Source organism: Rhinoderma darwinii, chromosome 4, assembly GCF_050947455.1.
Source record: "Rhinoderma darwinii isolate aRhiDar2 chromosome 4, aRhiDar2.hap1, whole genome shotgun sequence".
NCBI lineage: Eukaryota > Metazoa > Chordata > Amphibia > Anura > Rhinodermatidae > Rhinoderma > Rhinoderma darwinii.
The window spans coordinates 159,558,853-159,581,451 of record NC_134690.1 but is presented as its reverse complement, the minus strand read 5'-3'; positions in this window follow the sequence as shown (position 1 = coordinate 159,581,451).

The following is a 22,599-nucleotide window of genomic DNA, read 5'->3' as shown; positions in this document are numbered from 1 at the left end:
GTTTTTTTAATTTCATTAAAATATTTTTTCTGTGTATTTGTATTTTTTTTAAATGTTATTACTACCGCCTTAGTAATGGCCATTGGCTGATTGACCGTATCCATTACTAAGGCGGGGCTTAGTGTTAGCTGGTGCAGAGGCTAACACTAAGCCCCATTATTACCCCCACCAGGGGTGCTGGGAAGAGCTGGGTACGATCCAGTACCCGACCATCTGTAGTGATGGACGGGCACTGGGGCGGCCGCAGGCTGGTATTATCAGGTTGGGAAAGCCCAAAAACAATGGGCCTTCCCGACCTGGTAATGCTGCTCTGCTGCTGCTATGTTGTATCTGGGTGGTTATGAAAAATGGGGGGTATCTCACGTCATTAAATGTTTTTAAAAAAAATTGGAAAAATCGATGTGGGGTTCCCCTATTTTTCATAGCCAGCCAGATACAACATAGCAGCAGGCTTTCCTGGCCTATAAGTACCAGCCTGCGGCCGCCCCAATATTCGGCCATCACTACAGATGGTGAGGTACTGGATCGTACCCGGCTCTTCCCGAACCCCTGGTGGCGGTGGGTAGGGGTAATAATGGGGGATTAGTGTTAGCCTTTTCACTGGCTGACATTAAGCCCCAACTTTGTAATGTATGCTGTCAATCGGCCATTACTAGGGCGGTAGTAATAAAGTTTAAAAAAATTCAAGGACATAGAAAAAATATTTTATTGAAATAAAAAAAAAAACACACAACCCTCATTAACCATTTTATTGAGAATAAATAAAACACCGTCATCGAAGTAGTCCTCAAATCCAAAGTAGTCCAACATCCGAACCTATAAAAAACCAAAACAATTATTATTCTTACCTTTCCTGGGTCCAGCGCTGGAGCCGCAATGTCAGCAAGCTGGGCCCCATATCTAAGCCTATCATGTGTGATACTGTCTGGTGAGCCAATGTATCTAATCCTATCCATAGCTATAGGGTTGTAGGGCTATAGATATGCTGTCTTATAAATACAGTTAGGTACAGAATTATTTTGACAGTGACACACGTTTTGGCAAAACATATTGAATATAGAGTTATATAATCAATATGGGCTTAAAGTGCCGAATCTCAGCTTTAATATGAGGGTATTCGCATCCTAATTTGAGGAAGGGTTTAGGAATTACAGCTCTTTAATATGTAGCTGCCTCTTTTTCAAGGGACCAGAGGTAATTGGAAATTTATCTCAAAAGCTATTTAATGGGCTGCATGGGCTATACCCTTGTTAATCCATCATCAATTAAACAGGTAAAAAGTCTGGAGTTGATTCCAGATGTAGCATTTGCATTTGGAAGCTGTTGCTGTGAACCCACAACAGGAGGTCAAAGGAGCTCTCAATGCAAGTGAAACAGAGGCTGAAAAAAACTGAAGAAGTCAATCAGAGAGATAGCACAAATGTTAGGAGTGGTCAAATCAGCAGTTTGGTACATTCTTTAAAAAAAGAACGCACTGTGATCTGGTGAACTCCAAAAGGCCTGGATTTCCACTGAAGACAACAGTGGTGGATGATCCCAGAATCCTTTCCTTGGTGAGGAAAAACCCCTTCACAACATCTACCCAAGTGAAGAACACTCTCCTGGAAGTAGGTGTATAAGTATCTAAGTCTACCATAAAGAGAAGACTTCATAAGAGCAAATACAGAGGGTTCACTACAAGGTGCAAACCATTAATCAGCCTCAAAATTAGAAAGGCCAGATTTGCCAAACAACATGTAAAGAAGCCAGCCAAGTTCTGGACAAGTATTCTTTGGACACATGAAACTAAGATCAACCTGTACCCGAATGACGGGAGGAAGAAAGTATGGAGAAGGCTTGGAACGGCTCATGATCCAAAGCACACCACATCCTCTGTAAAACATGGTGGAGGCAGTGTGATGGCATGGGCATGCATGGCTGCCAAAGGCACTGGGTCACTAGTGTTTATTGATGATGTGACTAAAGACAGAAGCAGCCGGATGAATTCTGAAGTGTTCAGGGATCTACTTTCTGTCCAGATTAGACCAAATGCAGCAAGGTTGATTGGACGTCGCTTCACATTACAGATGGACAACGACCCAAAACATGCTGTGAAAGCAACCCAGGAGTTTTTTAAGGCAAAGAAGTGGAATATTCTAGAATGGCCAATTCAATTACCAGATCTCAACCCGATCGAGCTGCATTTCACTAGCTTAAGACAAAACTTAAGGCAGAAAGACCCACAAACAAGCAACAACTGAAGACAGCTGCAGTAAAGGGCTGGCAAAGCATCACAAAGGAGGAAACCCAGCGTTTAGTGATGTCCATGGCTTCCACACTTCAGGCAGTCATTGGCTGCAAAGGATTCTCTACAAAGTATCAAGAAAAAGATTGTATTTATGGTAATGGTAATTTGTTCAATCACTTTTGAGCCCCTGAAGTGAGGCGGCTGTGTAGAAAAATGGTTGCAATTCCTAAACATTTCACTGGATTTTCCTGTTCAACCCCTTGAATTAAACCTGAAAGTCTACACTTCAATTGCATCTCGGTTATTTCATTTCAAATCCAATGTGGTGGCATGCAGAGCCCAAATCATGAAGATTGTGTCACTGTCCAAATAGTTCTGGACCTAACTTTTTACTTATTTAGATATATATATATATATATATATATACACACACACACTTTTTTCGGGGAGATATATGTATTGGGGCTATTGCTTCTGATGTTTTAAGACCTTAGTGACGCCCCTGGTTGCTAGTGCTGTATAGTTGGGTTACTTAGGATACCCAGCGATGCAGCTGAAATCTGCGGGTTGCTGGCCATCAGAAGAAATTTAGGGGGGGGGGGGCAAGAAGAGCTTTTGTACCGGGGCCCATGAGCCTTTAGCTACGCCCCTGATTTGCAGTAAAATGTTTCTGCAATATATCCTGACCAGTTGGTTTACCTTTTAAGCACGTTTTTCTGCACTTTTGTCCATGTCTACGTGTCGCTTGGGCCATTCACAATCAGTGCTGTTTCTTGGCTAAGAGGGTGGGAACAAACTGCAGCTTTTGTTAGTAGGCTGTTTACTGATGCTGCTGCCCTTCAGTTCCCACAATTCATGGCGACTGGCAATGTCTTTATTGGCTTTACTAGCAGAGAGTACTTCAGGATGACCATGGGAGGGCACATGCTGAGCAGGACAAAACAAAATCTGCATAGACACCACAGGAGTGCGGTATATGGATTTTACATTGCAATGGTCCACACATTTGTTTACTGGAAGAATGCAACATAGAATGGGAATAGAGAGTTGAATATACTGGGCGAAATGTCAAAAATAGTTATTATACTATATTAGGAAGTTATAGATCTACCAATGCAGAGTTTGATTATTAAAAAAGAAATAAAAATTAAATTATAGTGACCCAATAAAGGGGTTGGCCGGGAAAAAAATATTTTCTTAAAAGTGTCCCCCAGCCTTGGTTTGCCTTCCCTAAAACCCCCTACTAACCTTCTAACCAGTTTCTGTTTGATCTCAATCGTCACTGCTGCTGTTTCTGTTTGTTTCCATCCCTGCTTCCTGTCTTGTAACCCACCATACCCATGATCCCTTGCTGCATCTGAGACAGCTTATATCCCCCCTTCCTCCACAGTATCTCAGCTATTTGCATACTACCACGCCCCTCTATGTTCACAGGTCATTCCCTGCTCACACAGGGGTGATGGGTTATATACAGGGATTTTGAGGGTAATACACAGGGATATTAGGCTTATACACACACGGATGATGGGGTTATAAACAGGGATGATGATGTAATACACAGGGACGATGGGGGGGTTATACACATGGATGATATAACTCCATCATACCTGTATACAACCTGTGTGTAACCCCCATCATCCCTGTATATAACCCCCATCATCCCTGTGTATTACCTTATCATCCCTGTATATAACCCCCATCATCCCTATGTATTATCTCATCATCCTTGTATTTAACCCCCATCATCCCTGTGTATTACCCCATTATATAACCCCCATCATCCCTGTGTATCACCCCATTATATAACCCCCATTATCCCTGTGTATTACCTCATCATCCATGTGTATAACCCCCATCATCCTTGTATATTACCTCATCATCCATGTATATAACCCCCATCATCCCCATGTATAAATAACCCCTGTCATCCCTGTTTATTACCTCATCATCCCTGTATAAAATCCCCTTCATCCTGTGTATTGCCCAATTATCCCCGTGTATTACCCCCAACATCCTATACAGGGATGAAGGCAGTTATACACAGCGATGATGGGGTTATATACGGCGTTGATGGAGGTAATACACAGGGATGATGGGGGTTATACACAGGGATGATGGGGGTTATACGCAGGGATGATGGGGGTTATACACAGGGATGATAGGGGTTATACACAGGGATGATGAGGGTTATATACATGGATGATGACCCCATCATTCCTGTATATAATCCCATTATCCCTGTATATAACCCCCATCATCCATGTATTTATATAACCCCATCAACCCTGTATTTATATAACCCCTGTAATAACTGTATATACCATAATGGGGGGCAATGCAGAGGGGCATCGTGGGGGGGTTTGGGGTACCGCAGGTGGGTCCGTGGGCGATGAGAGGGGCAGGCAGTGTGGGAACACCGATAGAGAGGAGGAGGGGGCATATACTAGCAGAGACGACATTCCATGTCTTTACTCAGCCAGCACTACTGGGAGAGCAGAAACACGGCGCGTCATCAGCTATGTTTACAGGCAGTGGGCCGGCGGATGTTTCATGAGCTCTTCAGAGCTCCGCCTCCGGTCCCGCTGCCTGTAAACCTAGTTGATGACATGCCGTGCTTCAGCTCTGCTGGAAGTGCCGGCTGAGCAAAGACACTGAACGTCAGAAGAAGTGAAAAATTTACTCACGTGACCGCATATTAGAAATAAGTAACGCCACAAGATATAAAAAGAGATTATATCAGGAAGTTAATTGTACATGTCACATTAAGTTAAAATATAAATATAATGTATTCCTGGACAACCCTTTTAAGCTATATCCCTATGTTCTGTAAAGAGTCGCCAAAATGTCAACTGATTACATTAGACTAACATTAGATTTACATGACACAAGTGTAATAGATACTAGGACCTGAAAATGTTGACAAGATAAAAAAAAATTATATTAGGATACAAATTATCATTTAGTGAAAAGGGGCTAAGTAAGTCCATGAAATGTTGTTTCTATGCTCTACATAATGAAACCTAAGTAAGCCCAGCGTAATGTAGGCGCAGCCGTAATGAAGGAAGCGCATGACTAGGTGTTTGGGAGTTCTAGGCTATTATGTTCTAGGTATTATGTTTTAGGCTATATTTATAGGGATGGGAGGGTTATGTGAAAGGGGCAGGGGGCAAAATGTATCTATATGTGGTGGGTGGAGAATAAAGTATATAAATCCATGCGGGGAAGAGGCAGCCCTCTTTCCCGCTGGACAACAGGAGAAAGTTTTGTCCCGCCCGCCCTCCCAGTATTTTCTCCTGTTTATGGGAATTTGTCGGTTGGGGTTTTGTTTTGTCACAGTAGCAATGGCGGTAGGAGGAGGGGTCTTTGGAGGCACGGAATGGTAAGAAGGAGAAGCAACAATGGAGATTGTTGCAAGAGAACTCGGGGCGTTTAACCCGGGATAGTATTGGAGGGGCTGGGGAGTGGTTACCCAGCTCATATATATTCCTGATGGGCAGGGTCCCCAGGAAGGGAGAGAGAGGTCTTGGACATGGTTGGTGCCCTCGGGTCAGGTGCAGAACGGCTGTAGGGTAAGGGGTCCAGACCTAATAAGGAAACGATGGAGTTTAATGATTGAAGTGCCTTCAAGGATCCTTTATCTGGAGTTGGGAAATAGAGCAGGATGTTATCATGGAGTTATGATGTGTTTATGGTTATGCTCTTTTTCAGAAAAAAGGTGTGTTTAATAAATGGCTGCTGTGGCCTTTACACCAAAATTCATGTGTGGTCTCTTATTGGGGTTTGGGGTGTAAGGTCGTAGATAGCGGAAGCATCAAACATACCTTAAGTCATGAATGACTGCAAAAGCAAGAGGCTGTCAATGTCAACTTGTAAACCTGTTAATTTGCATGGTGGAAAGTTCAGGGTTTCAGTACTCTGCAGAAAATTATGTTTACGTGGTCTGTGGGTCATAAAATCACTATCCAGCGGCACCTTCTTGGGATATCATACTGCACTATTACATCCACAAATTGAGAAATGGCATATCATTGTGCCTCAATAATAAACCCTTTGAAGAAATCTACATTTATTTTTACAATCAAACGTTAAACGAATTCTAAAATTTTGTTAAAGAACATATTCACTTCTTGAATTCCAATAATGGTATAGTAGATATACGTTTGAATTAATAATAAATATTTTACTGCTTATCAAAACGTTTTAAAATTATTTTATTAATGGTATTATAAAAAGGGCACTATGCCAAAGATTCTGAGTACAAGCATAGGCAGCACAGATCAAAAGTCAGTTTCACTTTCCGTTGCGGGGTTCACCCGACTGAACCCCCCGACGGAACCCCGGAACGGAAATGAACGGTGATGTGAACAGGCCCTTAATGACAGACGTTCAGGTTTTTTTTAACTGACGATCGTACAGTAAATGCTATTCTTTTCTTTTTCTCTTCTCTTCTCCTTTTTTTGTGTAAAAATAAAAGTTGATTACACGTGTTAAAACACCAAACAACCCCCTGTAATAAATCAAAATATCTCAATCGTCCAGAAGGATGTATTCGGTCGAGGAGGCATACACCATCATTGCCTCTGACACGGATTCGACCAGCGAGGGAGATGAGGAATATGCCCGCACTCCTTTTAGTTTCATCCTCTTCCTCCTCCAGTGATGAGGAACCCCCCAAAAGGCGATCCAGAAGAGCAGCTGAGGCAACCCCAATGATTGATCCCGTGTGGACTCCACTCCCAGAAAATTCGGAGCTTTAAATTCCTGATTTTATAGGCAGCTCAAGAATTCAGTTTGAGACTGAAGGCCTCACAGAAATTGACTGTTTCAAGGTCTTTTTCTCTGAGGAGTTTGTTAATTTAATGGTGGCCCAGACTAATCTGTACGCCCAACAATTTTTAGCCCAAAACCCCACTTCATCATTTGTTAGGTGGACCCCAGTAGATGCAGCAGAGATGATGACATTTTGGGGCTTTGTGCTGCATATGGGACTAGTGAGGAAGCCAGAGATTAGGCAATACTGGAGTGCGGATATTTTGTACAACACCCCATTTTACCGCATGGCCATGACCCGGTCTCGCTTTGAAGCGATTTTAAAATTCTTGCATTATAATGATAATGTACAGTGCCCGCCCCAGGACGACCCCACATTTGACCGTCTATTTAAAATCAGCCCAGTCATTGATCATTTCAGCACCAAATTCAGCACCAAATTTTCACAAGTGTACACCCCCGATAAATATATTTCCATAGACGAGTACCTTGTTCATTTTAAGGGAAGGCTTAAATTCCACCAATACCTGCCTAGTAAGAGGGCAAGGTATGGAATTAAATTGTACAAACTGTGTGAGACTACATCTGGGTATACACACAGGTTTGGGGTTTACGAAGGGAAGGACTCTATTATTGAACCCCAAGAATGCCCCCCCGTCCAGTTAGTGGGAAAATAGTGTGGGATTTAATACACCCATTGCTGGACAAGGGTTATCACCTTTACATGGATAACATCTATACCAGCATCCCACTATATAGGTGCCTTTCTGACAGAAGTACTGTCGCATGTGGTACTGTGTGCAAAAATCAGAGAGGCCTCCCTAAAACACTGCTTAGCCAAAGCCTCAGAAGGGGCAGGGAACTATGCAGTGAGAACATGCTGTTTGTCAAATATAAAGACAAGAGGGATGTCCTTATATTGACCACAATTGATGGCAGAGGCAGCACCCCTGTCCCTGAACGAGATACCACCACAGTGACCCAGAAACCAAATTGCATCCTGGGCTACAATAAGTACTGAAGCCTTATAGAACGGAAGGCTATACGGAAAACAAAGACATGGTACAAAAAGCTGGCCGTGCACATTATACTGTTGGCATTGTATAACGCTTACGTGCTATCCCAATGTGCAGGCCAGACAGGGGCATTCCTTAACTTTCAAGAGGTGGTGATCAAGGCACTTCTATTTGGGAAACAGGCAAGGGAGGGCCCAAGCACATCTGCTGGTAGCGATAGTCCACGTTTATACCAGGGCAACATTTCCCCAATGAAGTGCCCCAAATTGAAAAGAAGGGAAGGACACAAAAAAGGTGCAGAGTGTGTTCCAAAAGGGAAATTAGAAAAGACATTATTTACCACTGTGAAACCTGCCCCGAAAAACCAGGCCTGTGTATCAAGGATTGCTTCAAAGTGTACCATACATCCATAAATAAGTAATTTCATGCTTCATTAACCCCTTTATTATACCAAAAGCAACATTGTGTCCATACACATATCCAGCTAAATCCTAGTTCCAAAAGTCAAATGGTGCTTCTGAGCCCTGTCGTGTGTCCAATCAGCCATTTATGACCACATGTGGGGTATTGTTTTACTCGGGAGAAATTGCTATACAAATGTTGTGAGCTCTTTCTCCTTTAGTCCTTGTGGAAATGAAAAAAAATAAGCTAAACCTACATTTTCTTTGAAAAAATGTAGATTTTAATTTTCACAGCCTACTTCCAATAATTTCTGCAAAAAACCTGTGGGGTCAAAATGCTCACTATACCCCTAAATAATTTCCTCAATGGGTGTAGTTTCCAAAATAGGGTCACTTGTGGGGGCTTCCACTGTTTTGGCCCCTCAGGGGCTTTGCAAATGTGACATGGCCTCTGCAAACTATTCCTGTTAAATTTGAGCTCCAAAAGCCAAATGGCACACTTTCTCTTCTGAGCCCTGTCGTGTGTCCAAACAGCCATTTATGACCACATATGGGGTATTGTTTTATTCGGGAGAAATTGCTTTACAAATGTTTGTGAGCTTTATCTCCTTTAGACATTGTGGGAATGAAAAAAAAAATAAGCTAAACCTAAATTTTCTTTGAAATAATGTAGATTTTCATTTTCACAGCCTACTTCCAATAATTTCTGCTAAAAACCTGTGGGGTCAAAATGCTCACTATACCCCTAGATAATTTCCTCAAGGGGTGTAGTTTCCAAAATGGGGTCACTTGTGGGGACTTCCACTGTTTTGGCCCCTCAGGGGCTTTGCAAATGTGACATGGCCTCTGCAAACTATTCCTGCTAAATTTGAGCTCCAAAAGCCAAATGGGGTCAAAATGCTCACTATACCCCTAGATAATTTCCTCAAGGGGTGTAGTTTCCAAAATAGGGTCACTTGTGGGGGCTTCCACTGTTTTGGCCCCTCAGGGGCTTTGCAAATGTGACATGGCCTCTGCAAACTATTCCTGTTAAATTTGAGCTCCAAAAGCCAAATGGCACACTTTCTCTTCTGAGCCCTGTCGTGTGTCCAAACAGCCATTTATGACCACATATGGGGTATTGTTTTATTCGGGAGAAATTGCTTTACAAATGTTTGTGAGCTTTATCTCCTTTAGACATTGTGGGAATGAAAAAAAAAATAAGCTAAACCTAAATTTTCTTTGAAATAATGTAGATTTTCATTTTCACAGCCTACTTCCAATAATTTCTGCTAAAAACCTGTGGGGTCAAAATGCTCACTATACCCCTAGATAATTTCCTCAAGGGGTGTAGTTTCCAAAATGGGGTCACTTGTGGGGACTTCCACTGTTTTGGCCCCTCAGGGGCTTTGCAAATGTGACATGGCCTCTGCAAACTATTCCTGCTAAATTTGAGCTCCAAAAGCCAAATGGGGTCAAAATGCTCACTATACCCCTAGATAATTTCCTCAAGGGGTGTAGTTTCCAAAATAGGGTCACTTGTGGGGGATTCCACTGTTTTGGCACCTCAAGAGCCTTGCAAACTTGACATGGTGCCTATAATATTTTCTAATAAAAAGGTGGCCCCAAAATCCATTAGGTGCTCCTTTGCTTCTGAGGCCTGTGCTTCAATCCATAAGCACACTAGGGCCGCATGTGGGATATTTCTTAAAACTACAGAATCTGGGCAATAAATATTGAGTTGCATTTATCTGGTAAGATCTTCTGTGTTACAAAACAAATGGAGTAAAAATAAATTTCTGCAAAAAAAAATGAAATTTGTAAATTTCACCTTTAAAGAGGCTCTGTCACCAGATTTTGCAACCCCTATCTGCTATTGCAGCAGATAGGCGCTGCAATGTAGATTACAGTAACGTTTTTATTTTTAAGAAACGAGCATTTTTGGCCAAGTTATGACCATTTTTGTATTTATGCAAATGAGGCTTGCAAAAGTCCAAGTGGGTGTGTTTAAAAGTAAAAGTCCAAGTGGGCGTGTATTATGTGCGTACATCGGGGCGTTTTTAATACTTTTACTAGCTGGGCGCTCTGAAGAGAAGTAACATCCTCTTCTCTTCAGAACGCCCAGCTTCTGACAGTGCAGATCTGTGACGTCACTCACAGGTTCTGCATCGTGACGGCCACATCGGCACCAGAGGCTACAGTTGATTCTGCAGCAGCATCAGCGTTTGCAGGTAAGTCGATCTTACCTGCAAACGCTGATGCTGCTGCAGAATCAACTGTAGCCTCTGGTGCCGATGTGGCCGTCACGATGCAGGACCTGTGAGTGACGTCACAGATCTGCACTGTCAGAAGCTGGGCGTTCTGAAGAGAAGAGGATGTTACTTCTCTTCAGAGCGCCCAGCTAGTAAAAGTATTAAAAACGCCCCGATGTACGCACATAATACACGCCCACTTGGACTTTTACTTTTAAACACACCCACTTGTACTTTTGCAAGCCTCATTTGCATAAATACAAAAATGGTCATAACTTGGCCAAAAATGCTCGTTTTTTAAAAATAAAAACGTTACTGTAATCTACATTGCAGCGCCTATCTGCTGCAATAGCAGATAGGGGTTGCAAAATCTGGTGACAGAGCCTCTTTAAGCTATGTTCACACGGAGTATTTTGCAGGAGGAATATCTGCCTCAAAATTCAGTTTGGAAGTTTGAGGCAGATTTTCCTCTACCTGCACGCCGATTTTCGCTGAGTTTTTCGCTGCGTTTTTTGCCCACGGCCATTGAGCGCCGCGGGCATAAAACACCGTGAAATACGCTTTCTCTGCCTCCCATTGAAGTCAATGGGAGGTCAGAGGCGGAAGCGCCCGAAGATAGGGCATGTCGCTTCTTTTTCCCGCGAGGCAGTTTTACTGCTCGCAGGAAAAAGACGCCGACGCCTCCCATTGAAATCAATGGGAGGCATTTTCGGGCCGTTTTTGCCGAGTTTTGCGACGCGGTTTCCGCGTCAAAAAACTCCTCAAAATACTCTGTGTGAACATAGCCTTACTTTGCTTTAATTCCTGTGAAACGTCTAAAGGGTTAATATACTTTCTAAATGCTGTTTTGAATACTTTGAGGGGTGCAGTTTTAAAAATCTGGTGACTTGTGGAGGTTTGTATTGTGTAGGCCCCTCAAAACCATTTCACAACTGAACTGGCCCCTGTAAAAGTAGCCTTTTGAAATTTTCTTGAAAATGTGAGAATTTGCTGCTAAAGTTCTAAGCCTTGTAACGTGCTAGGAAAATAAAAGGATATTAAAAAAAACAATGCCAATCTAAAGTAGACATATAGGGGATGTTAATTAGCAACAATTTTGTGTGGTATAACTGCCTGTCTTACAAGCAGATACATTTAAATTGATAAAAATGCAAATTTGTGAAATTTTTCGCTAAATTTTGGTGTTTTATCACAATTAAATACTGAATGTATCAACCAAATTTTACCACTATCTTAAAGTCCAATGTGTCACAAGGAAACAATCTCAGAATCGCTTAGATAGGTACAAGCATTCCGAAGTTATTACCACATAAATGGAAACATGTCAGATTTGAAAAATGAGGCTCTGTCAGGAAGGTCAAAAGTTGCCAAAGAGGGAATGAGTTAAAGAAACAGATGATTCTTCAAACCAGGGGCGTAGCTAGAGGCTCATGGGCCCCGATGCAAAAATTCTTACTGGGCCCCCCCCCCGCAAACTTCTCATGGCCGACGGTCCGCTTTCAGCTGCATCGCTGGGTCTCCTAAGTGACCCAACAATGCAGCACTAGCAGCCGGGGCGTCACTAAGGCTGGGTTCACACACACTATTTACGGACGTAATTCGGGCGTTTTAGCATTGAATTACGTCCGAAAATGCGGCTCAAAAGCGTCGGCAAACATCTGCCCATTCATTTGAATGGGTCTTACGATGTTCTGTGCCGACGGTCATTTTTTTTTACGCCGCTGTCAAAAGGCGGCGCGTAAAAAAGTGCCTGTCACTTCTTCAGACGTAAATGGAGCCGTTTTCCATGGACTCCATGGAAAACCAGCTTCAATTACTTCCGTAATGGACGCAGCAAAAGACGCCTGCACATGCCATTACGGCTGAAATTACGGTGCTGTTTTCTCCTGAAAACAGCACAGTAATTTCAGCCGTAACAGACGCTGCCGTGTGAACATACCCTCAGGGCTTAAAATGTCCGGGAAATAGCCCCAATACATATGTGTCCGCCCCAAAAAAAAGTGTGTATGTGAGACAGCATAGCATATCTATAGCACTACGACCCTATAAACTATGGATAGGATTAGATACAGTGGCTCAGAAGGCAGTATCACACATGATAGGATTAGATACACAGCTCAGCATTCAGTATCACACATGATAGGATTAGATACAGTGACCCAGCAGACAGTATCACACATGATAGGATTAGATACAGTGGCTCAGCAGACAGTACCACACATGATAGGATTAGATACAGTGGCTCAGCAGACAGTACCACACATGATAGGATTAGATACAGTGGCTCAGCAGACAGTACCACACATGATAGGATTAGATACAGTGGCTCAGCAGACAGTACCACACATGATAGGATTAGATACAGTGGCTCAGCAGACAGTATCACACATGATAGGATTAGATACAGTGGCTCAGCAGACAGTACCACACATGATAAGATTAGATACAGTGGCTCAGCAGACAGTATCACACATGATAGGATTAGATACAGTGGCTCAGCAGACAGTATCACACATGATAGGATTAGATACAGTGGCTCAGCAGACAGTATCACACATGATCGGATTAGATATAGGGCCCAGCAGACAGTATCATACATGATTGGATTAGATACACAGCTCAGCAGACTGTATCACACATGATAGGATTAGATACAGGGCCCAGCTCGCTGACATTGCGGCTCCAGCGCTGGACCCAGGATAGGTAAGAATAATAATTTTGCTTCTTTATGTGTTACTGATTATTTTTGTGTGTTTGTGTTTTTTTTACATGTTCGGTTGTTGGACTTCGGATTCGAGGACTTCAATGACGGCGTTTTTTTTATTCTCAATAAAATGGTTAATGAGGGTTGTTTTTTTATTTCAATAAAATATTTTTTCTATGTGCTTGTATCTTCTTAAACTTTATTATCACCGCCTTAGTAATGGCCGCTGGCTGATTGACAATCTCCATCACTAAGGCGAGGCTTAATGTTAGCCGGTGCAGAGGCTACACTAACCCCCATTATTACCCCGGTACCCACCGCCACCAGGGGTACTGGGAGGAGCCGGGTACAAACCAGTACCCGACCATCTGTAGTAACGGGCAGGCACCAGGGTGGCCGCAGTCTGGTAGTATTAGGCTGGGGAAGGCCAAAAATAGTGGCCCTTCCCACCCTGGTAATGCTGCCTGCTGCTGCTGTGTTGTATCTGGCTGGTTATGAAAATTGGGAGGGACCCGACATCGTTCTTTCCAATTATTTTTTATTTTTTTTTAAATGACGTGGGGTACCCCCCATTTTCATAACCAGCCAGATACAATAAAGCAGCAGCAGGCAGCATTACCAGGATGGGAAGGGCCACTGTTTTTGGCCTTTCCCCTCCTGATAATACCAGCCTGCGGCCACCCCAGTGGCCGACCATCACTACAGATGGTCAGGTACTGGATCGTACCCGGCTCTTCCCAGCACCCCTGGTGGCGGTGGGTACCGGGGTAATAAAGGGGGTTAGTGTTAGCCTCTGCATCCGCTAACACTAAGCCCCGCCTTAGCAATGGATGCTGTCAATCAGCCGGCGGCAATTACTAAGGCGGTAGTAATATAGTTTAAAAAAAAACACAAAGACATAGAAAAAATATTTTATTGAAATAAAAAAAAAAAAAACACACAACCCTCATTAACCATTTTATTAATAAAAAAAAAGCTGTCATCGAAGTAGTCCTGGAATCCGCCGTAGTCCAACGACCGAACCTGTAAGAAAACACACAAAAAATGATTAGTAACACGTGTGTTAGGGTATGTGCACACACACTAATTACGTCTGTAATTGACGGACGTATTTCGGCCGCAAGTACCGGACCGAACACAGTGCAGGGAGCCGGGCTCCTAGCATCATAGTTATGTACGACGCTAGGAGTCCCTGCCTCGCTGCCGGACAACTGTCTCGTACTGAAATCATGTTTACAGTACGGGACAGTTGTCCTGCAGCGAGGCAGGGACTCCTAGCGTCGTACATAACTATGATGCTAGGAGCCCGGCTCCCTGCACTGTGTTCGGTCCGGTACTTGCGGCCGAAATACGTCCGTCAATTACGGACGTAATTAGTGTCTGTGCACATACCCTAATGCTTAGATACAGGGCCCATGTGTGATACTGTCTGTGGGACCCTGTATCTAAGCCTACCACAAGGTAGGCTTAGATACAGGGTCCAGCAGACAGTAATCTTATACAGTATAAGATTACTGTGTGCTGGGGCCCTGTATCTAAACCTAGTGTGGTAGGCTTAGATACAGGGCCCAGCAGACAGGATCACGCATGGGCCATGTATCTAAGCCTACCATGTGATTGGCTTAGATACAGGGCCCAGCAGACAGGATCACACAATCTGTGATCCTGTCTCATGGGCCCCCTAAGCCTGATACATCGTAGGCTTAGGGGTTGTGCAGTCCCTAAACATTGATGGCCTATCCTCAGGATAGGCCATCAATAGCTGATGTGTCGCCCGGGACCCGCAAATCAGCTGTTTTGAAGGGGCCGCAGCACTCGTACGAGAGCTGCTTCCCCTTCATTTCACTACTCGCTCACACTGTGAATCGCCGACACCGATTCACAGTGTGACCGGAATGAAGTGACAGGAATGAAGGGGAGAAGCTCTCGTACGAGTGCTGCAGCCCCTTCAAAACAGCTGATTGGCGGGTCCCGGGAGTCGGACCCCGCCAGTCAGGGCTAACCTTACCTTCCTCTTCGGCCGCGGCGGGAGTTCTGTAGTCTCGATGCTGTGCGCGGCGGCATAGCGCTGTGACGTCATGCGCTGCGCACAGCGCCTGACGTCAGGACCGCCGCTGCCATCCGGAACCAGGAAGGTAAGTAAAGTATGTTACTATAGTAACAGGGGCCCGCGGCCCGAGTTACTATAGTAACTTTTTATTGATGTGGTGCGGGGGCCCGTGGGCCCCCCTGGCTTCGGGGCCCGGTCGCAATTGCGACCGCTGCGACCCCTATAGCTACGCCAGTGCTTCAAACATAAAATGGATTCTTTGAGATATAAAATGGATACTCCATGCAAGATGGTGTAAAAACGCCATACTCACAAAATGAAATCACATAAGCACATATTACTCACTTTCGCACTAATGTATGGTAACCTATCATCCTGTGTATTTTTCAGTAGTATTGTATTGGCGATGTAAGCATGTATATCACACTTCCAATTTATATGTTGAAAAATTATAGACCAAGCCATTTTGTATCCGTTTGCTGGAGAGAAATAAGAAATATGTCATGCTGCCTTCATTCATACATTAGCCATGAAGAACGCCTTTGTACAAAATTTTGTACCATGGCTATCTGGAGCCATAAAATAAATACTGAAAGAGTTTTTAAAAGATTTCTGTGTACAATGAATTTAAATGGTTTACTCTTGTTTCTGGATGACTTGTATACCACATGCCTGCAGATTAAAGCAGCTGTCCTCACTGGTGGGGAAACACTGCAGCCCTCATTCAGAAGTTTGCTCTTCTGCGTTGCGCTCTTCCATGTTGTTTGCTCATTTGGCTGTAATGACTAATATTAATCTTTATGTTAATCTGCTTTTCTGGCCAGTGCTGTTGCATTCCAACGATGCATTACTTTCTTGCTTTTCTTCTCTACCTGCCACCACTTAGACTTGGCATTGCCCAACCATCAATAAGAATGACAGTACATACAACGTACTACCTTTACTCACCCACATATAGGTTGGCCAGTGCATTCCTCTGTAGATAATGACAGGACAAGGCTGCAAACAAGAAGTCAATGAATAGTTGTACACCAAATAAGTGCAGACCTTTGGCATGTAAATACTTACCCACCTATTACTAGCTCCCAAATTGTCTTTTTCTTATACTTACAAGACAGAGTAAGTTATTTTCAAATAATGGATCATAGGAACTAACTATATATTTCCTTTATTATCAAATTATGTTTCTATTTAGGAGAAGTATAAATTGAAAGGATATACTACATTTGATACTGTACACACCAATACTAAATGATTCACAGTGATAATAGTAATCATTGTCATTGGAACTGAAATAAATTTGCCAAAAATCTGGTGTCATTAGGCAAGATGAATTGTGGGAATTATTGTAAGTCGGTATAGGAATGACTGGCCTTCCTATATCAGATCAATGTTAGAAAGGATTATTTTCACTATGTCTAAACAGTCATATGTTAATGATAAGAATTCAGTATTAAGGTGCCTTTACCTGCTCCGATAATAAGCAAAATGTTCAACTTTCTTCGATTGTAGCTTACAATCCTCTCAACGTGTAAATATTCATAAGCAATTTCAATAGCTAAAACTTTCGATTATTCCACATATTGCTATGTGTATATGCAAGGGGTCAATTGCCTGGCAATTTAAGTACCCATCTAGACGTTGGTGCCCTGCCTGTGTACAATGTGACAATGATAGTTTTATTGTAATATCAAGGAATCCCCACATCTAAACACTCATCATGCGCTTTCAAGACCAGTAGCAAATAGTTGTGTTAGCAAGAAATCGCCAAAGAACCATGAGGGTATGTGCACACACACTAATTACGTCCGTAATTGACGGACGTATTTCGGGCGGAAGTCCCGGACCGAACCCAGTGCAGGGAGCCGGGCTCCTAGCATCATAGTTATATACGATGCTAGGAGTCCCTGCCTCGCTGCAGGACAACTGTCCCGTACTGTAATCATGTTTTCAGTACGGGACAGTAGTTCCACGGAGAGGCAGGGACTCCTAGCGTCGTACATAACTATGATGCTAGGAGCCCGGCTCCCTGCACTGTGTTCGGTCCGGTACTTGCGGCCGAAATACGTCCGTCAATTACGGACGTAATTAGTGTGTGTGCACATACCCTAAGAATCCTGATAGTGTCTATACTTTGAATATGCTCATGCAAGCAGGACACCAGAACGGTTGCTTATCACAAAAGTATTGGCGTTGCCCCCCGCCCCTCTGGCCCAAGTGTCCAGGTGTGACTGCAACCTCCGCAACAAAGGGGCCTTAGATGTTGTACAAGGAGGATTTAATGGACTGTAGTTTCAATTAATACAAGCCCATGTCTGGTTTATGATTCAATTAATAATTCAAATTCACTACACTTATGGGATACTTTGCCATCATTCTGTAAATGTGTACTAGTGACTGGGACTTATAAAATGACAATAATGTAGCAAAAGAATATACCTGTGCGACCTATGATTTTAGATATAAAAATGAATTGCAATATATATGGAGATTGTTGTTCACATGTTTGAATGTGACTGGAGCATGAGAGTATGGATTTATATACATAGAAATGGTGTACGGACTGAGCCATATGGCAGTGTGCAGACTGTACCACCAGCAGTCAGCAATACGAACTCATATAACACTTTGTGTGGTGCCACGTGAGTTATTGTATTCTCCCCTAGAAGCATTGTTTACAGAATACCTCTATAATACGGCATGCTGTATGCCGCAATTTTGTTTTTGTTTAGGTAAAAAAATGGAGGCACAAGGAAGTGCAATATGGCCAGATCTGGATAATAGGCAGGATCCTACCCCCAGCCAGTTCCCTCCAGCCCCTATCAGACAGTACAAGCTGCAAGACTTCACCACAGCCAGCAGCATCAGGTTGCCAGGGCAACCGGTGCTTTCCTCATGACATCAGGCCTGGCGGGCTATTTAAAGGGAAATTAGCCTGCCATGCCTTGCCTGCAGATACATCTTTTATTTGGCTATTGATCCTATTGAAATTTGACTCTGCTCCTGACCAGGGGCGTAACTAGGAAAGACTGGGCCCCATAGCAAACTTTTGACTGGGGCCCCCCATCCCCTGGGTGTCACACAACCCCCCTTGAAGATAGTGCCTTTTTTACAGCCCCCCTGTAGATAACGCCATACAGCCCCCCTGTAGATAACGCTATACAGCCCCCTCTGTAGATAGCGCCATACATCCCCCTGTAGATAACGCCATACAGCCCCCCTGTAGATAACGCTATACAGACCCCCTTGTAGGTAACGCTATACAGCCCCCCTGTAGGTAATGCTATACAGCGCCCCCTGTAGGTAACGCTATACAGCCCCCTCTGTAGATAGCGCCATACATGCCCCTGTAGATAACGCCATACAGGCCCCCCTGTAGATAACGCCATACAGCCCCCCTGTAGATAACGCCATGCAGCCCCCCTGTAGAGAACTCCATACAACCCCCTCTGTAGAGAACTCCATACAGCCCCCTCTGTAGATAGCGCCATACAGCTCCCCCTGTAGATAACGCTATACAGCCCCCCCTGTAGGTAACGCTATACAGCCCCCCTTGTAGGTAACGCTATACAGCCCCCCCTATAGGTAACGCTATACAGCGCCCCCTGTAGGTAACGCTATACAGCCCCCTCTGTAGATAGCGCCATACATCCCCCTGTAGATAACGCCATACAGCCCCCCCTGTAGATAACGCCATACAGCCCCCCTGTAGATAACGCCATACAGCCCCCCTGTAGATAACGCCATGCAGCCCCCCTGTAGAGAACTCCATACAACCCCCTCTGTAGAGAACTCCATACAGCCCCCTCTGTAGATAGCGCCATACAGCCCCCTCTGTAGATAACGCCATACAGCCCCCTCTGTAGATAACGCCATACTGCCCCCCTTGTAGAGAACGCCATACATACCCCCTGTAGATAACGCCATACAGCCCCCTTTGTAGATATCTACAGAGGGGGCTGTATGGCGTTATCTACAGGGGGGCTGTATGGCGTTATCTACAGAGGGGGCTGTATGGCGTTATCTACAGAGGTGGCTGTATGGCGCTTTCTACAGAGGGGGCTGTATGGCGATATCTACAGGGGGGCTGTATAGCGTTACCTATAGGGGGGCTGTATAGCGTTACCTACAGGGGGGCTGTATAGCGTTACCTATAGGGGGCTGTATAGCGTTACCTACAAGGGGGGCTGTATAGCGTTACCTACAGCGGGGCTGTATAGCGTTACCTACAGCGGGGGCTGTATAGCGTTACCTACAGGGGGGCTGTATAGCGTTATCTACAGAGGGGGCTGTATGGTGCTAACGCCATACAACCCCCCCTGTAGGTAATGCTATACAGCCCCCTGTAGGTAACACTATACAGCCCCCCTTGTAGGTAACGCTATACAGACACCCCCTGTAGGTAACGCTATACAGCCCCCCCTGTAGGTAATGCTATACAGCCCCCCTGTAGGTAACGCCATGCAGCCCCAACCCCCCAAAAAAATCTGACCTACAGTGTGTCCTACAATAGACATGTATCCCCTATCCACAGAATAGGGGATACATGTGTGATCGCTGGCAGCGATAGGGAGAACGGGGGACCGAAAGTCCCCCGAAGTTCTCCATGACTAACCTCTGACTTCTGGCGTCTACGCAGCTCAATAAAAATGAAAGGAGCGCTGGTCACGCATGCGCACAAGCGCGACCGGCGCTCCATTCATTTCTACGGAGCTGCCGAAACAGACCCCGGAAGTTCGAGGTTTGTGATGGAGAACTTCAGGGGACTTTCAGTCCCCCGTTCTCCCTATCAATGCCAGCGATCACACATGTATCCTCTATCCTGTGGATAGGGGATACATGTCTTTTGTTTAATGGCAGAGCGGGGAGATACCTCCCTGCTCTGCCGTAGTGTTTAGTGGCGTCGCGCTGTAGCAGCCATAGCGGCTGCTAGCGGAGCCTCTGGCTATGGTGGGGGCCTGTGCCGGCGGGCGACTCGGGCCCCCTCATGCCGCTCCTGACTGATCCTGAACTCGGCCTTGTTCCTGGATTACGCTCCTGTCTCGCCCCTTTGAATTTGTCGCTGGGTTCCTGTGGTTCGACTCCTGGTATCGACTCCAGGTCTGATTCCTGACTATGGTTCTGTCTTATCAAACCCGCTGCCATCTGTGGGGATGGCGACCTGGAAATCTGACTGGTAAAGTTTATATCTCCTTGCAGGGGATAAGGGTGGAGAGCAGAAAGTTTCCTTCAACTACGCTCCCCAGTCTACCCAGCACCAAACTAATTGTGGTTTAGGGAATCCACTTCTCTGGTGAGAAAAGTAACAGTGCATGAGGCCTAGATTACTGGTATACACATATTTGGTTGTTAGTGTTACCGTAGAGTAGAAGTATGTCCTCATTATGTTAATCTCTGTAGTAAGGAATCCTTTCATATGTATAGTGCAGTTTGGCTAAATTGTAAAATAATAGGTGTAAAACGCAAGGAACAGAACCTAATATTTTACCTTTAAAGACATAGAAAACCAAGTTCCAGTTTTATTATTAACATAAGTGGCTCTGCGCATTTAATTCAATTACATTTTTGTCTGATACAGGAGAAATGTCATGGCAGGGATTAGCTGTTCTTTAGATTACACCTGCAGTGTTACAAGCCAAATCCTGGTGCACTGACCCTAAACACTATACCAATAAACAACAGGTCCCCTTGTAACTTGACAACCCACGAAATAGCACTGTTTTGCAATGGCTTGGTGAATAAGGAAGGTTACACAGTGACAAGACAGAACTTGTACATATTAGGGCACCAGCACGTTGTGTGTGCACAAGGATGAGAGTAACACCTTTTGAAAAGAAGTGTGCAGGTGTGCTGAGATTAGTTTTGTTTTCCTTTAAAGGCCATAGATTTCTTTTCAGTGATGTGAAACATTTTATATTTAATTCTTTAGCTTCTTCTTATAATATATTGGAACTATCGCCTGCACGTTCAGTAGACTACTGTTTAGGTTAAAGAATTTGTATTCAAACCACAGTCATAACTATAGGAGGTGCGGAGGTATCAGTCACACCTGGACACTTGGGCCAAAGGGAAGGGGGGGGGGGGGGGGCGGGCAATGCCAATCTGTCTCATTAGGGAATATCAATGCTATTTATCTCTAATCTGTGTAATCAATGTTTTAGCTTTATCTCAATGTTTATTAGCTCTGTGCTGGTACATCTCTGTATTAATTATTCCTGTCAGTCACACCACTCAGTGCATTTGCCTTGTTCTGCTATCCCTGTTCTGTGATATCACCAATGGCATTGCTACCACCCGGCATTTGAGGCATAAGCTTTGCATTTTTAGCCCAGTGCCCCGAATTCCCGGGCGACTGCCGCATTGAATTGTCTCTGCGTCCTCCACCATTCACTGTCATCGACTAAAGGCAACGTTAGGCCTGCAGCCTATGAAACACTGGGACAGGATTCCTATGCAGGCCAACGCGTTGATATCAATGCTCCATGCTGGCCTATCAAAGAGTCCCTTCTCAACGTCCTTATAGGCTGCAAGCCTAATGTGGCTGAAGAAGACTTCAGCCTAATACTATGCAGCTCTATTTGTCGTGGGAGCAAAGTCATGTGAGTATAAATTGTATTATTTGAGTCAGAGGGCACCATTACTGAGTGGGCAGTACTAAGGTGCACAGTTACTGTGTAAAGGGCACTAAGCTAGCACTAATACTGTGTGTGTTGCACAATTACTGTTTGTGGAGGCACTATTACTGTGGGGGGGACTAAAAGGGGAGGCACTATTACTGTGTGGAAGGCAAACAGTATGGGGGCAGTCGGGGCCGCACCTGCCATTAGGCGAGGTGAGGCAGCGGCCTCAGGCGGCGCCACCGAGCTAAAAACGGGGGGCGGCATATTGTGGCAGGGCCAGGGGGGATGCGTGGGGAAGGCAGGGGAGAGTACTTTACCTAGCAGACGTGCAGCACGATAGGCGCACGTCTGCTAGTACACTCCCCCTCTGTGACGCTGCACGCGCCGCGAGAGAGGAGCATAGGGAACCTGGAGGACTGCGGGAGGTGCGGCCGAACGCTCTCTCCTGAAGAAAAGAAGAGCAGCTGGTAAGTAATGAGTTGAGGACAGGAGGCTGAGTCGTTGATAAAGACTAGAACGGCAGAGTGCCAATTACTGCGCTCAGCCTCCTGCCCTCACTAATTTAAAAGTGATGGGCTGC